The sequence below is a fragment of the Spermophilus citellus genome (genome assembly GCF_964194105.1).
Source record: "Spermophilus citellus genome assembly, chromosome: 12".
Classification (NCBI taxonomy): domain Eukaryota; kingdom Metazoa; phylum Chordata; class Mammalia; order Rodentia; family Sciuridae; genus Spermophilus; species Spermophilus citellus.
The window spans coordinates 105,205,780-105,218,847 of NC_138198.1; the positions used below are offsets into that span (position 1 = coordinate 105,205,780).

The 13,068-nt window shown below is 49.5% G+C and overlaps 1 protein-coding gene across 2 annotated transcripts in view; it reads right to left on the reverse strand.

Moving 5' to 3' along the window:
* The window catches only part of ZBTB7C (zinc finger and BTB domain containing 7C), a 337,867-nt gene that overhangs the window by 91,775 nt on the left and 233,024 nt on the right, over positions 1 to 13,068 (reverse strand). The window contains exon 1 of one of the 2 annotated variants that reach the window (XM_081262765.1): positions 4,825 to 5,016. The exons of the other annotated variant lie outside the window; for it this stretch is intronic. The gene's annotated coding sequence lies outside the window, so the exon portion shown is untranslated. Of the gene's footprint in view, positions 1 to 4,824; positions 5,017 to 13,068 lie in introns of those variants that run through there. 2 annotated transcript variants of the gene reach the window in all.

The window sequence follows — 13,068 nt, forward strand, 5'->3', positions numbered from 1 at the left end:
ACAGCCTCCGGTGTGTGTATGCACACACGTGTGCAGTGTGCAGGCCGCACAGTTCACCTTGAAGGTCAAGTCCAGTTATACAAATCACTGGATAGGGTCACATGTTCTTCTGCAGCTGGTTTGTATCTAACCTGGTGAGGCTGACAGAGATCGTGTGCCACCTTCTGTAAATTTGGAGTCTCGGAGTAGCTCTGTTCAATTTGTCCAGTGGATAGACTCGTTTATTGACTGATGGATTACAGCCTCCTTAGGGTTCCTGCGGGGGGGGGGGGGGGGGGGGGGGAGGGGGGGTTGGCCAAGCAAAGGCTCCTGTTCTGTGCTGCCTGAGTACACAGGCCACGCTGCTCTTGGGAAACAGCTCTGACCCCCTGGGGGAAGCTTCCTTCTCCCTCCCACACGGTGGAGGGAGGTGTGTGTGGGAAGGAGGCCCCACTTTGGCAGATCCCCTCCTGAGCAAGGCCAGGATGCAGGGCTCTTCCAAATGGAACAAAAGCGAGTACCAGAGTACCACGGAAGACAGCAAGCACTCCTCTTTATCTAAACACGGGATCGAGATGTGCAGAGGGAAAGTGAAATTATGGTTCAATGGTGAATGTCACCCACTGAAGATAAACTCTCCCTTCAAAGGAATTACTCATCGCACTTTATTATCATGGTACCTCGGGGTCGATCAGTATTCAAATTTATTAAGCAATGACATACAGAATATATGATATCAAGGACCCATTTCATCACTCCATTCCCTAAGCTTTTTTTTTTTTGCTTAGTCATGAGAAGTTTAGCAAGTTACAAATCAAAACAAAAACAAGCATGCACCCCACTCGCTCGCTTGAGCTCGTGCGCGCGCGCGCGCACACACACACACACACACACACACACACACCACAAAAATGGGAGGCAAAAGCTCTGCGTGGAAGTTGCTCTAATCGGGTGGCTTCAGAAAAAAAAAACATGATCTCTGACTAATATGAAGGAGACTCCAAATTGCTCTTGGCAACAGTCTCCCCACCCGATTCCCCTCCCTCTATTCATCTCCGTGGTTCCCAGCCAAAGGAAAATAAACTGAACAGCCCTCTCCCTGGCCCAACCTGTAGGTCTGTACGGGCTGAGCAAACAAATATCCCTATGCAATTATACACCTGTGTAATTGCTGTAAACACGGGGACAGCCAGGCGGGTGCTCTCACCCTTATCAAGCTGGTCATCTCCGTATTAGGAGAAAATGTCTTTATTCTGTCAGCATGACATCAAAATGGAATGCAATAGGATCTTGTGACCTCAAGTCCAGGATTTTTTTTCTTTAAGAAAAGGAAAAAGAAAGAAGGGAAAAACTATCCTTCTGGAGAGAATTGGTGTCTCAGAGCATCACCCAGACACCAGACAGGGAAGAACTCTGAGGCTGATTTATCAGGTCACTGTCCTCACAATAGTGACAGTTCATGTTAGAGATAGTTATCTTACACCTATTACACCACTTGAGATGGAAGGAAGGTTAAGAGGCCAGATGTGCTGGAATATTTATGTCGGCTCCATCTCAAACATTCCTCTGACACCGTTCTATTAGGACAGATATGTCCGGTCAGCTAAAACAGAAAAGGACAGGAGTCTCAGGAGATGGCACTGTCAATGCAGGCACAAGCAGATGGAGTGGTCTTTTCGGTTGAGCCCCCAAACCTCCCTGGCAGGCCAGTGTGTGCTGCCGTGAGAATCACGGATGGTTGGAGACCTGGGTTCCCGGCCTGGCTTTGTTACCAACAAGTGCTGTAACTCCCTCTCCAGTGGTCAGATGGGGGGCTTGAAGCCCCACAGGAGTCCTGAGTGTGTGGGACACACCGTCCTGGTCACTGGGGAACTTGGCGGGTGCTTGAGGAAGGGGACATGCTGGGTCAATTTTCAGCTCTGCAGGCATTGCTCCAGAGAGGGGCCAATCCTTTCCTAGGCTGCACAGGTCTCTTGTCACTTCCGGTTGGCATGTGCCAAAACTACATGCTTGCTGGTCACAACCATAACCCTTAAATTGATCATACGAACAGCAGGAGCTCAAATGGCTTCCTGGACACTAGGAACAGAGGTGGATTATGGTGTGTGCACTCCTCAGTGTTCCCTTGAGCCAGGGACAAGTCCTTGTAACTGCAGAGTGGGGACAGTTCCTCATTCCAACCATTCCCCCTAGAGAGTCAGGGACCAGTGTGATTCACTTATTGTTGGATGCCCAACGATTAGTATGGCACCTGTGAGCACACAGTACACAATACAATAGTTGTTTTGATTGATTGATTGGAAAAAAACATTTAGGTTCAAAAAGGCTAATCCCATGTATAAAGTATACTACTTTATGTTGTACAATAATTATACCAGAATGATTCCCATCTCCCCAATTATGGTATAAGATTATAAAAGATGTGGGGCAATAATGGATAGCTTTGAATTCTGCCTGTTATCAACAAGCTGGAGAGCTACTTAATCCTTTTGAGCTTCAGTTTCCTCATCTGTAGAGTGGGCTGATGATTCATATCTGACGGGAATGGAGGACTAGAGGAGATGATGCACGCTGAGCTGCATCTGGCATGTAGTATGTGGTCTCCAGACACCCTGCCCCTCGCCTCCCTCCTTCCCTTTCGGATTTATCTCCCAGCACTCCTTCAGCAGGACAAACCTTATGTTCTGCTGCTTCCAGGCCTTTGCTCTCTACATTTTCCTCTTTCAAGTTCCTGCCACAATGTCATGTAATTTTTGAAGCTGTTCTTAAACTCTGGCCACCAGTGCCTCTTATTAGATCCCAGAGTGGCTGTCCCAGCCGACTGTGGCAGGGCCCTCCTACTTGGTCCCTTGGTTTCTCTATGGCTATGCAAGTCTTATCCACCTGTGCTGGATGCCCCTTGGGATCAGGGTGGTAGGAGCTCCTTTCCTGTGTACATTTCCCCACAGGGCTCAGAAGGAACTTGGTGGGCTCCAAATCTACCAATCTTACCAAGTTTGTTTATTTATTTATTTATTGGCACTGGGAATTGAACCCAGGGGTGCTTTAAGACTGGGTTACATACCCACACCTTTTATTTTTATTTTGAAACAGAGTCTGGCTAAGGTGCTGAGCCTGGTCTCCAACCTGCAATCCTCCTGCCTCAGCTTTCCAAATTGCTGGGGTTTCAGGTGGGTGCCGAGCAACTTTACCAGGTTCCGCAATTCAAGCTGGGAGCCACAGGACTCACTTGGCACAGGTGCCCCACAATTCTGTGTCAGTGGTCCTGGTCTCCTCTGCTGCCTAGCTTGTGATCTTGGGAAACTCACCTTGCCTTCTGGCCTCAGTCCTTTGCCTGTAAAATGGGGTGGATAAAGGATGGTGGTGGCTGCCCTTACCACGATCCTTAGAAGGGGCGTATTTAGGAAATACCACCAAATACTCTGTAGAATACCATACCCAGGGAGACAGGCAGAGCTTTCTGGGCGGATTTCTCTTCCTGTTCAGTTCAAGTTGGGCCTTGAGGGGAAATGGTGGCATCCCAGGCTGCTTTCCTCTCCCGGAGACTCATCCAGAGGGGGCTCCTAAGGCCTTTCTGAGAAGCCTGGAGAGAATTTAACTGGGTGAAGGCAGGGGGAGGGAGGAGTGGAGCTGAAACTTGAACCTGACAGGGCCTTTACTACCCCACTCCTCCCATCCCTAACCCTTCCAAAAATCTATCTAATCTGGAGAAAACTGCCTAATTGCTTCAATCACTTCCTTTACATTTTCAAAATCCCGCATTTAGAGGGATAGGAAGTGGTCCGCCACCAGCTGGTCAAGGAACAGTGAGACTGGAACCGGGCCTTACTCCTGCGCAGAACCGGGTACAGCTGCTGAAAAGGGCATCCGCTCGCGGGCACAGCCACAACCGGGACAGCACCAGCAGGGGCAGAACTCAACTCCTGGGAGCGTTCACCGCTGGGCACCTGGACACGCGCAAAGGCCCCTGCCGCGGCGAGCGGGGGTTGGGGTGGTGGGCAGCTCTTTTTAGCTCCCTTTCCCGCCGCTGCGCTGGTTGGAAGAGACCCAGACCCTCCGGAGGGTGTCGCCCGCCCGGGCGCCCGCGGGGATCCGGGTACACCACGCGCGTTCCCTGCCCGCACTTGGTCACCTCGGGCTTTGCAAGACTCCAGCTTGACTTGCCCTCCGGGGAGGGAGACTTCCCAATGTCCTCAACCTTGCGGGGAGGGCTCCCAGCGACCGTCACACCGCGCCTCGAACCGGGGACCCAGGCGGGACTCCCTCCGGCGGTGCCTAGAGACGCTGGTCAATTCCCGGCTAATTTCTGCCCACGTCTCCGGACCGTGGCTTCTGCCGAGTTGCCGTGGCTTTTGTTTTCCAGCAAGTTTTGCATATGACCCTCGGGAGAACCCAGGTTTCTGGGGCGGAGGGGGCGGTTATTTAACAACGTGTATCCGCAACTGCCTTCCCGAGTCCCCCCTAAACTCTCTCGCTGTCCCCTCGCTCAGAGGGAGCCCGCCGGGAGGGCCGACCGCGCTGGGAAGGCTGCGGAGCTCGCTCCAGGTTCCCTCCGGTGTTCCTCGCGGGCTGCGCGGCCCCGCGCCCCTGCCCCGGCTCGGGCGACGTGGGGACTTGCAGTTTCCGCGGACTCCGCCACTCGCGCCAGCTAGAGCCGCCGGAGCCGCCCCACGGTCCCCCGAGACGCGGAGCGAGAACGATCGATCGCAGCGCCGGAAGGTGGGGGCCGCCGCCAGACGCCCGCGAAGCTCCTCGGCCGCCCAGAAGGGCTTCCTCCCCACCGCCCGGGGCTCCCCGGAGCCCGGATCGTAGCCCCGCTCCTGGATGAGGCCGCCGCAGACCCACCTGGCCGCCCCGGGGACGCCGCGCTGGTGCCCCGGCCGTGTCCTGAGCGCCGCCAGGGTCCGGGGCTGGGAATCCACGCGGCAGCGCTGCTCCGGGAGCCTGCCGCAGCCGGCGAGAGGTTGTCATTGATTCGCGCTGGGCGCGTTAAGCCATTCCAGGAGTGGTTTGGAGCGAGCACTCCCACCCCTCCCTCCAACCAGAAGTATTTGGCAGGCGGCCCCTTTCGTCCACCTGTACTGTTAAGCGCGGGACAAGGACCTATGTCACTAGTGGCGCTTTCTGCTTCACTTTATAACACGCAAATTAAGCTCTTTGGGGGAAGGCAAAACCGACATGAAAGCAAGGAGGAGTTTTGCTTCTCTTCTGGCTCTCTCTGGCACTCCCTCCACCCCAGGAGTTCACAAAATGCTTTACCACTTATCTCAAGGGAAAGGAAGCTTTTAAAATTATTGTTTTATTCAATTCCGGGTGTTTTCTTATATTTTAAGAAGCATTTTGTTTCCATTTGCCTAGAATCTGAGCCCAATAAAATTACTAGAATTATGTTTTCTCCTTAAAGGGTCGTGATTGTAACTTAAAGTAAGCACTACAAAGGTTTGCTACTATTCAAGTGACAAAACAAAAACAAACAAACAAACAAAAAACTTTCAAAGTGCAGGTGGTGAGCACAGAATGCAGCTCCTGCCTACACAGGGGACTCAGCAGGGCCTGGCCCAGATGGGGTCACCAGGCCTGAGGTGGGGGCACCAATGCCACCTCTCTTCACCAAGCAGCACACATATCATACAGGCTGACTTAAATGGCAACAAGAGAGTCCAACATGCACATTTGCGTGGGCCATCTGTCCATCACTGAGAGTGTGGCCCACCACCCTCTCCCAGTCTTTTCTTCAAACCACACACCACACCCTATCTGAAAACTGCCAGCTGGGAAGCTCTGGCTGGCTGGCTCCCTCAGGCCTATTTCCCCTGGAACTGTCTGGTCACCTGGAGAAAATTGTCATTAACTCCTAAACAGCTGGTTGTTCTCAGAAATGGAGGAGGAGCCAGGAGAGAGATTCCTTCCTGCTGACCAGCTGCCCTGTGTGCCCCAGAACAAGAAGGAGTGCCTACCACAGGAAACAGTGAGATGCTCAGCCTTCTGCTGCCTCTGCCAGACTTCCAGGGACAGGCAAGGAACCTTAAAGCACCTCAGAGCCAAATGAAAATTCCAAAGACATGGTGGTCCCAGAAGAGCCAGAGGGGCTGTGATCTGTGAGCTTCTGAAACACCACGCCCACTAAAACATCTCCAACAGGTGCCCCCTGTGCGAATCCCAGTGTTAGTGATTCATTTCTTTTTAGGGTCCCCTTGCCACCTAGCCAAGCATACCAAATTGCAGCAGGAAGGGCATCTCTGGGTTTCACCCTAAATGTTACTCTAAAATGATAAATGCCAAGTCCTGGGGATCAGGCAATTCCACAACAGCTGTGAATGAGTTTGTCAGCTCCTCCATGCTAGGGTGCTGGGGAACAGTGGGGAGGGGTGCTAGATCAAGGAATCAAAGACTGAGGGGAAGGCGTGCACACCTCATGAGATAAAGTGTGGTCCAAGATTGGGTGACTCCATTTTTTTTTAATCAAACCCCACCTATTCCCATACTTCCAGAACACCCAAGTGAAAGAATGAAAAGTCAGTTCTCTTGGTCCACAAAGTCACTAATTAAACATCTGATCAAGTGTAACTCCATGCTCCACTCCCAGATCCAGGCAGGTGCCAGCACATGACCTGGATGGAGTCAGTATCAATCCAGAATTGTTTGCCATGTGTCCACAGGGGTTTGCCTTCATGGCCTGCAGGTGGGTGGGTGCAGTGGAGTGCCACCCTCGGAGGCTTTCATCTGTGGGGCAGATAAGGCACAGGGGGACTGTTAATGTGGGGTAAAGTGCATAAGCACCATCCACTACTGAGGAATGGGAAATGACTTCTGCAGAGCGGACAGGAGCCCAAGCAGTGAGTAAGGCAGGCTATGTGACGGGGACTCTGGACGGAGGTGGGACAGGCAGTCCAGAGGTTTGTGTGGCTGAGAGCAGGAGTGTCAGCTGAGGGAATGAAGTCAGGAGATGGCATCATGGGGCAAGTGGGCAACCACTCTGGCTCAGGGGTCCTCACCAAGAGTGGGGGTCTATGGGATGGAGCTGGTTTATTACAGCTTCCCAGCTGAGCCTACTTTGCAAGGGAGGGAGTCTTGAAGAACCATTTCAAAGCCAGCTGGAGAGGGAAGTGGGCAGGGGGACGTGGGGGAGGACTCCAGCAGGGAGTGGTGGGAAGGGGGGGAGGTGCCCAACCCAGCCTGCCCTAGGCAGCCTCTCCTCACAGGGCTCCAGCTCCAAGCTAGAAGGAGCGGCTGGGTAAGCCAGTGAGTGGTGCCAGGGCTGATGACATTGCAGCCAAGAGGGGTGGGGGACAGCTGGCAGCTGTCCAGCCTGCCCGCCGGGTCCTGCAGTGGACAGTGTCTGTCGCCCTCCCTCCCCCTTAATCACTGTGTGTGTGTGTGCCCTGCTGGGACACGCCCTTTGGAATGGCTCTGGGCAAAAAGTGGGGAACCCCGCCCTTGTAACCCTCCAGCCTCACTTGGTGCCAGCTCCCTCCTGGAAATAGGAACATAAAGGAGACCTCAGAGAGGAGTAGGGTGGGGAGAAGGGGATAGGAAGCTCCCAAAGCCACCCACAGAAGGGACTCTGGGACGGCCAGACGGTAGACCTGTGATTGTACATTTTCTTCCATGCCCCATTCCTTCCGAGGCCCTTTTTGGCTCCCTCCCTCTTACTCACCCTGTTCTCAGGCTCCTTCCCTCCCACCCTGCCCCACCTCTGCCCCCACCCTGGCTGTCGCCCCACCTTCCTGGGTCGGGTTAGCCTGAACCCTTGGAAACAGGTTGGCTTCACAGGCGCCCTAACTTTCAGGGTTGGTCCCAAACCCAACCCCTTCCTGTTCCCAAAGGGCAAAGCCTCCTGCTCCCCAGAGGCCAAGCAGAAACACTAGTTGCAAAGGTGCTACTGTCTACACTCGAAACCCAGCAGGGTCTGGCTGTCAACTGTGATGTGTGCACACAGAGTCTGTGCACGGGGCATACCTGGACAGATGTACGTGCACAAAGAGCTACACGCAGACCTGAGCTGTGTGGCCTAGAAATAGTGCTATTTGTATCCACCGAGGGTCTACCTCCTCCCTGAGCCCTTGCAGAACCCTGAGGCAGATCCCATTATTTTCCCATCTTACTGATGAGGAAACTGGGTCTGGGAGAGGTCTTATAACTTGTTCAAGGTCATAATGCATGACACGACATAAAGCTGGCAGTCAGACCTCAGTCTTCATGGCTCTGGTGCCCAAAGACTACCCTGAGATACAAGCTCTGGCTCTTTGTTTAGTCATACAATTGGTTCTCTAAGGGGCTTGACCTTGGTGTTGTGTGCCTCCCTCTCTCCATCTGCTGAGTGGAAAAGATAATGCTTCTTTCTGACCCGAGTGTGAGGGTCATGTTAGCCGTGGCCAGTGGGGAATGATGCAGGTCAGAATTCTGGAAAGCACTGGAGCAAGGATTCCTAGAGAATGTCCTTAACACTGGGAGTGAGTGTTACTCAGGCCAGAAGCATGAACCACCCTTGCTGCCTCCTCCTCTTTCCTGCCCCCCGGCCCCGCCCAGCCAATCCTTCCATCAGAGTCTGTTTTCACAACAGATCTTGAATCTGCCCTCTTCTTGCCACCTGGGCTGCCAGTCCCCAGGCCATACCACCATCTGAGGGGACCTCCTAATGCATCTCCCTGACCCACTCCTGTCCTGCTCCTCAGTCTAGTGCACGTGGCTGCCAAGCAATCTTCTTAACACCTGCAGGTGGTGTGGGATGCCCTTGAGTTGTAGGCCTTTGCCTGGCCTGTGCGAGGCCCTAGGTTTGATCCCCAGAACCACAAACGAACCAAACATGCATCTGGTTGTGTTCTGGGCACGTTGGATATTCAACAAATGGTTTATTAAATTTTAAGGAAAACTGTGCCAGTTGGAAAAACAGGAAGAGGGTGGCATTTCTAACAGGGTTCCTTCAGGGGAGGGTTACACCAGCCTCTTCTTTTGGGGCCCCTCCTGCTAGGAGCCACAAGCATATATACGATGTATGGCACCTTTGGTTGTAAAGTGACGCCAGCTAGCCACTGAGATGATTATGTTAAAATTTACATTCATATGCAAACTGGACTCCCGCTGTTCACCTTGGCCTGCTACCGGACTCAAGTTACGGGACTTTACGGGACTGCTGGAGAGTTCCCATTGGTTGGGGAAGGATAGTAGGAGGGAATTCCGGAGGAGGTGGGAGGAGACGGGGGGGTTCCGGTCGGCGTGCGGTTCCGGTCGGACACCCTCGTGGGAGGACCGGTTTTTGACTTGCTGGCGCTGAGAGTGTTAGCGGCTTTTTCAAAATAAAGTTTTGTTCCTGCTTGATTGGCTCGTGATTCTGTGCCCAGCCAAGACTGCGGCATTTGGCGGCCCGTGCGGGGAACGCCTGAAGCTTAGAGGTGAGTAAATTGCTCGCCCCTGAGGGAAGGCGACAGGATGGATGACCTTCTCAGAAAACAATGTGTTCTTGTTTTGATTTATTTTGTTTTCATTTCGAGCTCCCTAGCCCTAGAATTTTCTCAGGCGAACTGGAAAAAATGGTTGGCTCAAGGTTTGAAGTTATTCAGCCCTGAGAAAGAGAAAATTGATACAACCATTGTCTGCTCCGTCTTTGTTTCATTCTGCTTCGGCTTTGTTTTATCCTACCTTATTGGGTTAGGTTATAGTAGATTAGAATCCAATAAAAAACAAACCGAAAAACTGTTAAGTAAATTGTTAGAGGTCCAGACTATGGTAGAAAAAACGCTAGGTCAAGCAAAAGAGAAGGTCTCTCAAGCTAGTCAGACAGAGGAAAATTTAAAGAAAGCAAGCTTAGAGGACAAGCAGCCATCAGGTGGAGAATTACAACAGGAGGTTGCTACCAACTCCGTTCTATCACCAGAGGGCGTAACTCAGCCAACAGCTCCATCTACCGCTGAGCGGCCCTCAACTACCGTAGTTGATGGACGGAATTCTGAGGCAGGACCCCAAAGATTAGCATGCCCTGTACTTGAGCAGGCAGGAGGGCAACGAATTCACCGTGCTTTAGATTTCAAAACAATAAAGCAATTAAAGGAGGCTGTAACGACCTATGGGCCGCAAGCTCCCTTCACAATAAGCATGGTTGAATCTGTTACCAACTTGGACATGACACCAGCAGATTGGGCTAACATGTGTCGATCTGTGCTAAACGGAGGACAATATTTGTTATGGAAGGTTGCCAATGAGGAATTTTGCATGGAGACAGCTAGGCGAAATGCAGAAGCTGGGTACCCTCAAAGAAATATGGACATGCTTTTGGGGAAGGGACCTTATGAGGGTCAAAGACAACAAATTGAATATGACCCTGGTGTGTACGCACAAATTGCTGTAGATGCAGTTAGGGCATGGAAAACTTTACAGGGGCATGGAGACTTACAAGGTCAATTATCTAAGGTAATACAAGGAACTAATGAACCTTATGCTGAATTTGTAGATAGACTTATTCAGTCAGCCTCTAGGATATTTGGAAATACAGAACAGGTAATGCCATTTATAAAACAACTGGCTTATGACCAAGCAAATCGTTGCTGCAGAGAGGTCATTAGACCATGGAGACATGAGGATTTAAACACATATATTAAATTATGTAGAGACATTAATGAACAGGGGCAAGTCTTAGCAGCAGTACAACAGGCTTTAGATGCCAGGCCAAGAACATGCTATAATTGTAATCAAACAGGACATTTTAAAAGGAGTTGCCCCATAAGAGGAGGGTTTAACAAAGCTGGATATCAAAGGAATAGAATACCAGGTATTTGCCCACGATGCCGTAGAGGGAGACATTGGGCTAATGAATGCCGTTCTCAAACCACCATAGAGGGTATTCCGTTATCAAAAAACGGACAAGGACCAAGTGTTTACCCACGATATCGTGGAGAAAGGTATCAAGCTCCATTGCCAAAAAACGGACTAGAGGGCCCAATGCCCCGGGGCCCCAAACCACAAATATATGGGGCAATGGAGGAACCCAACAGCCCCATCAAGGTAGTGCCCAGGACGCATTATCCATTAAATCCCTCATCAGACAAACTAGAGGGAGCGCAGGGCTGGACATCTGCGCCTCTGCCAGAGCAGTACTAACCCCAGAGATGGGAATTCAAATCATTCCCACAGGAGTAAAAGGACCTCTTCCCCAGGGAACAGTAGGCTTATTATTGGGACGCAGTTCTTCTACACTAAAAGGACTTATGATAAGTCCTGGGGTAATTGATCCCGATTATGAAGGTGAAATAAAAATTATAGCTAGTTCTCCAAGAGGTATATCAGTAATTTCACCAGGAGATAGAATAGCACAGTTATTAATAATACCCAGCCTGCATGATAAATTTTCCAGTTGTAATGTAGAAAGAGGTTCCAAGGGATTAGGCTCCACAGGTGTAGATTGGGCTATGCTGTCTTTAAATTTAGATTCTCGCCCAATGCTAAAATTAAAAATTCAAGGACATGACTTTAATGGGCTGCTGGACACAGGAGCTGACCTCAGCATCATATCTCGTCAAAAATGGCCAAAACATTGGCCATTACAACAAGCCACTCAAACGCTTCGAGGCCTAGGAGTGGCAACAAATCCCCATAGAAGTGCTATGATATTAGATTGGAGGGATCCTGAAGGATGTGAAGGAACTATACAGCCCTATGTATTGGATCATCTTCCTGTAAATTTATGGGGACGAGATGTCCTAGATCAATTAGGATTGACATTAACAAATAACATCAATCCTAACGCGCCCACTACTAGGGCTAAACAAGGCTTTAGGAAAGAAAAAAGATTAAGAAAACAAGAACAAGGTATGACAGCACCTATTCAAATAGATCAAGAAATAAATAGACATGAATTGGGTTTTCAAAAAGGGCCACTGAGACAATCAAAATTACTTGGAAATCAGAAAGACCAGTGTGGGTTCCTCAGTGGCCCTTGACTAAAGAAAAGATACAAGTAGCCCATGACTTGGTCAGACAACAGTTAGCGGAAGGACATATACAACCTTCCGTATCCCCCTATAATACTCCCATTTTTGTCATTAAAAAGAAATCTGGTAAATGGAGATTATTACAAGATTTAAGAGCCATTAATAATGAGATGGTTATTATGGGACCTGCTCAATCAGGGATTCCTCAATTGTCTGCTTTACCAAAAACCTGGCATGTTTTAGTTATAGATATTAAAGATTGTTTCTTTTCAATTCCAATTCATCCCGAGGATAGTCCACATTTTGCATTTACTATCCCTGCACTGAATCATGAAGGTCCTGATCAGAGATATGAATGGAAAGTACTCCCTCAAGGGATGGCTAACAGCCCAACTATGTGTCAAATTTATGTTAATAAAGCAATCCAGCCACTTAGAAACCAAAATCCTGAACTACAAATATTTCACTATATGGATGATGTGTTACTGGCACATAAAGATAAAAACACATTACTAGAATGTTATGCCACACTTACAAATTTATTAAAAAATTATAATCTAGAGATAGCAATAGATAAAGTACAATTAAATCTTCCAATTAATTATTTAGGAGTTCTATTATCCTCAACCATGGTCCGTCCACCAAAAATTCAAATACAAGTAGATCAACTCAAATCACTTAATGACTTTCAAAAGTTATTGGGAGACATAAATTGGATAAGGCCTTATCTAGGCATACCAACAGGAGAGTTAGGACCTTTATTTGATATTCTAAAAGGTCCATCAGATCCAAATTCACCCCGCATGTTAACGCCTGAAGCAAGAAAAGTATTAAAAATCATTGAAACATATATGGAAAATATGCATTTGGATAGAATTGATATAAGTTTGCCTTTATTATTTATTGTACTACCAACAAAAAATATTCCTACAGGAGTATTTTGGCAAGAAGGTCCATTATTGTGGATACATTTATCTTATTCCCCTAACACTATTCTTACTAGATATCCTGAGGCTGTAGGACAATTAATACTCAAAGGAATAAAAGCAGCTAAGGGAGTGTTTGGGATTTCTCCCAATAAAATTATTACTCCATATACTATGGATCAAATTGATGAGTTAGCTAATGAGTTAAATACTTGGGCAATAATCCTGTGTAAAACTAG